This window comes from Herpailurus yagouaroundi, unplaced genomic scaffold (genome assembly GCF_014898765.1).
Source record: "Herpailurus yagouaroundi ecotype Mexico unplaced genomic scaffold, PumYag 139, whole genome shotgun sequence".
Classification (NCBI taxonomy): Eukaryota; Metazoa; Chordata; class Mammalia; order Carnivora; family Felidae; genus Herpailurus; species Herpailurus yagouaroundi.
The window spans coordinates 12,242,709-12,251,023 of record NW_024412394.1 but is presented as its reverse complement, the minus strand read 5'-3'; the positions used below and the strand labels follow the sequence as shown (position 1 = coordinate 12,251,023).

The following is an 8,315-nucleotide window of genomic DNA, read 5'->3' as shown; positions in this document are numbered from 1 at the left end:
CATATATATATATATATATATATATATATATATACACACACACACACACACATATATATGTGTGAATATATACATATATATGTGTGTATATATACATACATATGTGTGTGTGTGTGTATATATATATTCCCCTCACGACCCAATAAATAAATAAACTATAAAAAAAAACCAATTTGGTTAGATCAATTCTACCCATTTCCAAGAAGGAATTTGCAAGGTTCTCAAAAATATTCTATGCCATTCTGGAAATAATTCCTTATGTAGCTTGAAGAGCTGACATTAGAAGAGGGAGACAGTCAGATAAAGGAGGGAGGCCATCCAGTGTGGTCAGAGTAATGACGACAGGGTATATATTCCATTCTTTACCTGAGGGCATTTCTTATTTTGTCATTTGAATGTTCCAGTAGCTGACCATCAGCCTTCACTTGGAGCCTTTTGTCTCTCTCTCTCTCTCTCTCCCTTTCTTTTTATTCATTTATTTAATTCATTAATAATAAAATAATACTAAATAGTCCTCATTCATTGAGGTCATAAAAGCAGACACGTGGGAGTCAGACCTGGATTAAAATCCCAGCTCTAGAGTTTTCTGGTTAGCTATGCTTACTAACCAATATGTGTGTATCAGTTTTCTCTTCTGCCCAATGGAGCCATGATAGTAAGCTACCTCGTGAATAGGGTTGGAGTGAGGGATTAAGTGAGAAACTACCTCTGAAACACAGTGCTGTCTTATACGCATTTGTGGAGAGGCAGCTCTTTCTTTCTTTATGGGATAGTCAATATGCTGCATGAATTATACGTATTCATAAATAATATTATTTAAGCTTTACATTAACTTCAGGGAAGGTACAGTTACCTCCATTTACAGAAAAAGAAATTGAGGTTTGGAAAAAGAACAAAATGAAAGAAATTGAGGTTTGGGAGGGTTGATCATCAAGGCATAAGGCTAGAAAGTGACAGAAGCCAAGTCTTGAGTTTGGAACTTTGGGATCCAAGCCCTGTGCTCTTTTCACTATATAAGACATTCTCTGTTGAAAAATAAGATTGATGCATGGAGTCATAATTTTATGATTGTATCATTTATCTTATTGCTTTAAATTGACACACGGAGCTTCTCTGCAACTCTGCCAATTTCTGGACATATTTTCACTTTCATTTTGTATTTTGGCTTACAAGCCTGGAAAGACTAAATAGTGCCTATATAGAGGGTCTGGAACTTTAAAACTATGACTTATTCATCTTAGGATGCAGCCTCCTTTTTAAAAAGGCATCACTGTGCTGTTGACTCCTATCCACCTTACAAGAGCCCTGAAATCTTTTTTCTATCATGTGGACCACTAGTCACTCAACAAGTCACTCATCTAGTCACTCAAACAAGACATCAGAACTTGGGTTTCCTATCTCCAGCTTTTGGCCCTTGTTTTCTCTCTGTTGGCTTTACTCTCAATTATACTGTCTTAGCAGTGGCTACATAGCACAGGCAGCTCCAGGACCATATCCTAGTTTCTCCGTAAGTCCAACAGAAGGAAAGCCTGGCTCTTAGGCACGTTTCTGACAAAAGCCCCAAATCTGAGCAAAGTCTGAGCTGTTTTTATTATGTCGTAATGAGGATTCATATAACGTCTTCTAAGAGTGACAAAGAAACAGCCTTAAGTAGCTTTCTAGTTAACTAGTTAACTATGTTCTCTTAACTAGAGAACATAATTACAGTTTTAAAACATGATTCTTCACAACGTACACTGTAAATGAAAATGTCATGAACGCAACACTAAGTAGCTTGCTTTGCAAGTCTATTAGAAGACCTTTTTTTTTTTTTTTTTTTTTTTTTACCATTTTAAAAACAGAAAATTGGCCCCAAGTTGATCATGTGTCCATTTTGGACGAATCATAGTGCTCACAGGGAGTCAATGCTCCCATTGGCCAATCCAAGTTACCTGCCCAATCAGGAAGCTCCTTGAACCTAATGGGCTGTGAATGGAGCAGGTGCAGATTCCAAAGAAAATTCGGGGTTCCTTTAACAAAAGGGCAAATGGATTCTAGTTGTCAATCATTATAACAACTCTTCACTTTTCCTTCCAGAATTCTAATCTGCTTGGTCATGGGCATTTTCCCACTTCCCTCAATTCATTCTGCTCCCACCCATGGACAAGCTGACTTCCACACCACAAGATTCCTTACCTTGCTTCCCTCCAGCCTGGGTCCTCTTTAACACCATGCCCTTTTTTGATCTCTCGTCAATTGTCAAGATGGGCTTGTTGGCCAAAAGAAAATTAGCTGTGTGTATAAAAGTAATATGGGTCAACATATTTGGGGGATTTTGTTACAAATGATGTATTTGAATTATTATTAATTATGTATTTTGAATTATGTATTTATCCTGGATCTGGCCCAAGGTTTTTAAAAATATACTTATGTAATAGTTGTATTTTAATGTGATCTTGCTGTGACTAAAGTATGAACTTTGCCATTAAGTGAGACAATTACCAGAGCAATAAATCTTGCCAAAAATTCATGGTGATGCAACAGAACATGACCTCAGATCACTTTTCCCTGGCCTCTTGTCTCCCACAGCTTTCCTTTCTCTAGGGGCTCCGTATTTTTTTATTTTTCATGAACCACATTTTGGTCCCTGCCTCTTTTTTCAGCTTGTCTCTGGTGTCTCTTAGGTTAAGCAGAGTGAAGAGGGATTCTAGAATCCCCAAATCTAGCCATTTCTTATCCAAAACCAGTTATTCACTGACTGCAATTCAGGAAGCAATTTCTAAGTCTCTAACATCATCCCAACCTCCCCCAAATCCATCCTGCTTCTCACATACAGTAAAGCATGCTGGTTAATAAAATGGGCTTTCACAATGGAGAGACCCGGGTCAGAATACCAGCTGTGTTGTTTATTATTATCTGTGTGATCTTGGACAAGTTACTTAATCTTTTTAAGTCTTTGCTTCCTCATTTGTGACATGGGACTGATAGCACCTGTCTCACAGGGTTATTTATAGAGATGAAGAGAGCTCATAAGAGATTCAGAGCTTCAGGCACATGGTGGGCCCTTGGTAAATGTTGACTATTATTATTATTATTACAAACTCTTTTCCATGTTTTACTTCAAAATTAGAATCTTTACAAACCCCCCACAGTGTAATGTCCATTTTAGTGATGTCAGCCTTTGAGTTAATATAAGTAAGTGGAGAAGGAGGCTGTGAAAGAAAGTTCCAGTTATTCATTAATTCATTCCACCAACAACTATTTTCTTGAGCATGTACACTTGTACTTGAATTATCAACAGTTTGTTTGATAAGTGGTTTTTGTTTGTTTAAAAGTGTATAGCAAGGAACTGTTATGTTCTGAGGGTCATGCACAAGAGACATAAAACTGCATTCCTGTCCTCAAGGGGACTTTACTTTTGTGGAAAAGTCCTGACTCAATCCATGAAGGAATAATGCAGGAGCAAAGACTGCTTATCATCAGGAGGTGATGTGCACAATGCGTGTTCTTAGAGGGTTCTAGAAAGCATATGAGCAGTGCTCCCCAAAACCCTGGTGGAGAGAATGAGTAATGCGTGAATCAGTGGAATGAGTGAAGGTTGTTGACAAGGACCCCTGGCTTCAGTCCAGCCCACTCCCAGGCTCTCCCTGGGAGTCTGTAGGCCGACTGTGGTGGGGACAAAGATTACTGGTAATGTTAGGCACGCCCAAGAGCACGTTAGTTTATAAAGGGATAGATAGAACCAGCAACCCACCCTAATCCCCCTCACAGCCCAACCAGTGACTTCATGGGATTGTAACTCCTCCAGGACTCACCTCCTCTTGTCTACACCCACCTGGTCCTCTCACAGAGACACAATGTAATTGATGCTCCTGCAGCTGCCATCAAAACCTACTTGTCCCCTCAGCTTGAACCTCAAGCGTCTGAGAGATTCTCCGTGAAGAACGTAAGAGTGGAACAATCTAATTCTCATAGAAGTAGCTGCTACCCTGGGCAGACTGAGTGGGTTCGAGCGAATATCATTAGGTACGTAAAAGTTGGAGCTTGTATCTACTGACGTTCTTCTACTCTGGCACTGGGCAAGGTGAACATTTCTACCAAATCTTCCCAAAAGGATCATCATTATTTCATACTGAATGTCCTTTTACCACATACACACACTCGCTCTCAGTCTAAATATGCTTATTTTGTTGTTTCATTTTTTATTTCAATGAAAGTTCTTTCTATTTTACTGAATGACTATACTTAGGAGCACCAGGTCTCATGGAACAGAGAGCCGTTTTATAGATCTGAAGTCAATGGTAAGATGAGATCTGAGACTAAGGGTTTGAAGCAAAGAATGCGTGGAAAGGGGATGTAAAAATAAAATCTAGTGGTTTTACCTTTTCTGCAGTTTTTAAGAATCTTGATCATTTAGGGGCAGCTGGGTGGCTCAGTCAGTTGAGCGTCCTACTTGGGTTAAGGTCATGATCTCACAGTCCGTGAATTCGAGTCCCGCATCCGGCTCTGTGCCGACAGCTCAGAGCCTGGAGCCTGCTTCAGATTCTGTGTCTCCCCCTCTCTGCCCCTCCCCTGCTCATGCTCTCTCTCTCTCTCTCTCTCTCTCTCTGTCAAAAATAAATAAAAACATTAAAAAAAAAAAAGGAATCTTGATCATTTAAAAATTTACCTACAGAAAATTCTCTTTTTTGGTTTAGAGCTCTGTATGTTTTCATCCATGCAGAAACATCTATAACCACCACCACGGACAGGATACAGAATAGTCCTATCACCTGAAAATATTCCCTTGTGCTACCCTTTGGTAGTCCCCCACCCCTCTGCAATCCTGTCAGCCATTGATTTGCTCTCCATCACTATAATGTTGCCTTCCCAGAATGTCATATAAATGGGACCGTTCAGTATGCAATCTTTTGAGACTGGCTTCTCTGACTTGGTACATACAGCTGAAATTCATCCGTGTTTTGGAGGTATTCATTCTTTTTAATGGCTAAGTGGTATATCATTGTATGGATGTACCACAATTTTTTTTTTTTTTATTCATTTAGCTATTGAGGGGCATTTAGGTTGTCTCCAGTTTGCCCCAATCATGAATTCTGCTATGCACATTCATGTACAGGCTTTTGTGAGAACCGAAGTTTTCATCTCTCTAGGATGATATCCAGGAGATGACGAGTGCGTCTTATGGTTAACATATATTTGACTTTACACGGAATTGCCAAAGTGTTTTGTCAGAATGACTGTACAATTCTGCCTTCTCACTGACAATGTACAAGAATTCCAGTTGTTCTGTATCCTTGCTACCACATGAGGTTATCATGTGTATATATTTTTACCATGCTGATAGGTATACTGTGGTATCATTGTATTTATTTCTATTTCTCTGCTGAATCATGACATTTATCATCTTTTCATGTGCTGATTTGCCATTGGCATGTCTTCTCTGGGGATATGTCTGTTCAGATTCTTTTTGCCAAATAAAAACAACTTTTTTTTAATGTTTATTTATTTTTGAGAGTGCGAGAATGTAAGTGGGGGAGGGATAGACAGAGGGGGACATAGGATCTGAAGCCGGCTCTGTGCTGACAGCAGAGAGCCCTATGCAGGATCATGACCTGAGCTGAGGTCGGACACTTAACCCACTAAGCCACCCAGGTGCCCCTCTTTTTGCCAATTTTTAATTGGGTTGTTTGTTTTCTTATCTTTGAGTTGTGAAAATTCTTTACAAATTCTGGATACAAGTTCTTTATTTCCTCCTTTTTCTTACTTCTGGAAAAGATTGTGTAGAATTGCTATGATTTCAGGGCGCCTGGGTGACTCAGTGGGTTGAGCGTCTGACTTCGGCTCAGGTCATGATCTCACAGCTGGTGAGTTCAAGCCCCTTGTCAGGCTCTGTGCTGACAGTTCAGAGCCTGGAGCCTGCTTCGGATTCTGTCTCCCTGTCTCTCTGCCCCTAACCCACTCGCATTCTGTCTCTGTCTCTCTCAAAAATAAATAAACATTTAAAAAAAAAAAACAAACCTTTCTTCCTTAAAGGTTTGGTTGAATCCATTAATAAAGACATCTGGGCTTGGGAGTTTTTTGAGTTTTGGTAGGGGTTTTTTGGGAAGACTTTCAACTATGAATTCAATATCTTTACTGTATATGGGACTATTCAGGTTATCTCCTTTTTTTTATTACAATGTTTTTTATTTATTTTTATTATTCTTTTTAAATATAATTTATTGTCAAGTTAGCTAACATACAGAGTATACGGTGTGCTCTTGGCTTCGAGAGTAGATTCCCATGATTCATCACTTACATACAATGTCCAGGGCTCATCCCAACAAGTGCCCTCCTCAATGCCCATCACCCGTTTTCCCCTCCTGTCCCCACCAATCCTCAGTTTGTTCTCTGTATTTAAGAGTTTCTTATGGTTTAGGGTTATCGCCTACTTCTTGAATGAGTTTTGTGTCTTTTAAGATTTGGTTCTTTTCATTTAAGTATCTAATTTATATGCAAAAAGTTGCCTATATTTTTCCTTTATTACCTTCTCCTGATTGTGAAGTTTGCATTGCTATCTGTCTTTCACACCTGATGCTGATAAAATACACCTTCTCTCTTTTTCTCTTGGCCAATCCAGAGACAAGTTTATTAATTCTATTGATCTTTTACAAGAACTAGCTTCTGGTTTCACTGATCTTCTCCATTGTTTTATCTTGTTTCAATTTCATTGTTTTTTTTCTTTTATTTATTTTATTCCTTGTTGCTTTAGGGTTAGCTGGTTTCTTAAGGTACACGCTTAGATTTGAGACCTTTATTCCCTTCCTAAATGAGCATTTCAAGTATAAACTTCTTTCTAGGAACTGCTTTAGCTACATCCCACAAATTTTGATACATTGTATGTTCCTTTACATTGGGATCAAAATATTTTATAATTATCCTTCAGGCTTCTTTATTAACCAATGAATTTCTGAAAGTGAATTGCTTTATTTCCCAATATTTAGAGGTTTTCCAGAAACATTTTTTATTGATGTAATTGGTTCTATTATAGTCAGAGAATATATTTGTATTGTTTCATTCTTTTACATATGTTTGTTTTGTGATACAGAATATGGTTTATTTTGGTGACTATTCCATGCGTACTTGAAAACAGTGTGGGTTCTGTTGTTATTTAGAAGGGATATTCTATAAAAGTTCATTTGGCCAAATTGGTTGTAGTACTGTTTCAGTCTTCTATATTCTTACTGATTTTTTTTTTTTGTCTATTTGTGCTATCAATTACTAAGAAAAAAATTTTGTAGTCTCCAACTATATTCGTGTATTTGTTTCTTCCTTCAGTTCTGTCAGCTTTGCTTCACGTATTTTGAAAGTTTTTTATTAGGTATGTACACACTTAGAGTTGTTATATCTTCTTGATGGGTTGAATCATTCATCATTGTGTAATATCCAACTTTATCGCTGATAATTTCCTTGTTCTGGGGTCTATTTTGTCAGATATGAATATAACCACTAACTTTCTTTTGATTAGTGTTTGCATGGTATTTTTTCCCATCCTTTTCCTTATAATTATCTGTATCATTATGCTTGAAGTGAGATTCTGTAACATTGCAGAGCTGAGTATCTTTTAAAATCCAATCCAACAATCTCCAGCTTTTAATTGATGTGTTTAGATCATTTTTATTTAGTGTAAATATTCATATGGTTGGATTTAGGTGTGCCATCTAATAGTAAGTTTTATGTTTGTTCTCTTTGTCCCCCCATCAAGCCTATTAGATTATTTGAAAATTTCTTCCCATTACATTTTGATTTACCTCTTGGCTTTTCACTACATTTCTTTATATAACTTTTATAGTTGTTGCTTTAGGAGTGGTTATGACATACATACCTAACTTTTCTCAGTCTGCTTAGAGGTCATAGTTTGCCACTTGAAGAAACCTTACCACTATATAAATCCCTTTACCTTCACCTTTATGCCATATCATTTGAGTCTGAATATATTTAAAACCCCATAAGACATGTGATAATTTTTGCTTTCAACAATCATACAAATGTATGGATGTTACACAGATTTACATGTTAGCCTTGCATTGGGGCCATGCTAATTTTCTCTGTACTGTTCCAATTTTAGTATATGTGCAGCCAAAGTGAGCACTAAGTATGTCTTTGAAGTGCTTTCCTGGTAAATAGTTACCCCAAGCTTGCACTAACTGTGTGAAACTATGATTATCAGAAGTAGTGTATGATCAAGGAAGTGTTTTTCTCTGGACAAAGCTGGAATAGACTCTAACCAATTATGATTTGACATTAAAGGGTACAAAACAAATATTTTTTTTATCTTGAATGAAAGCAGAATGTAG

At 37.6% G+C, this 8,315-nt stretch overlaps 1 protein-coding gene, 1 long non-coding RNA gene and 1 other non-coding gene across 5 annotated transcripts in view; 1 reads left to right on the top strand and 2 right to left on the bottom strand.

Moving 5' to 3' along the window:
- The window catches only part of LOC121029534 (uncharacterized), a 37,990-nt gene extending 35,704 nt beyond the window's left edge, over positions 1 to 2,286 (bottom strand). For 2 of the 3 annotated variants that reach the window (XR_005789767.1, XR_005789766.1), the window contains exon 1: positions 2,176 to 2,286. This is a non-coding gene — a long non-coding RNA (uncharacterized LOC121029534). The remainder of the gene's footprint in view (positions 1 to 2,175) is intronic. The other variant, XR_005789765.1, reaches the window with a different exon arrangement.
- The window catches only part of CLIC5 (chloride intracellular channel 5), a 160,173-nt gene that overhangs the window by 47,278 nt on the left and 104,580 nt on the right, over positions 1 to 8,315 (top strand). The window lies entirely within an intron of this gene.
- On the bottom strand, positions 8,003 to 8,110 carry LOC121030107 (U6 spliceosomal RNA). The gene has a single exon (XR_005790059.1). It is a non-coding gene; the product is annotated as a U6 spliceosomal RNA (small nuclear RNA).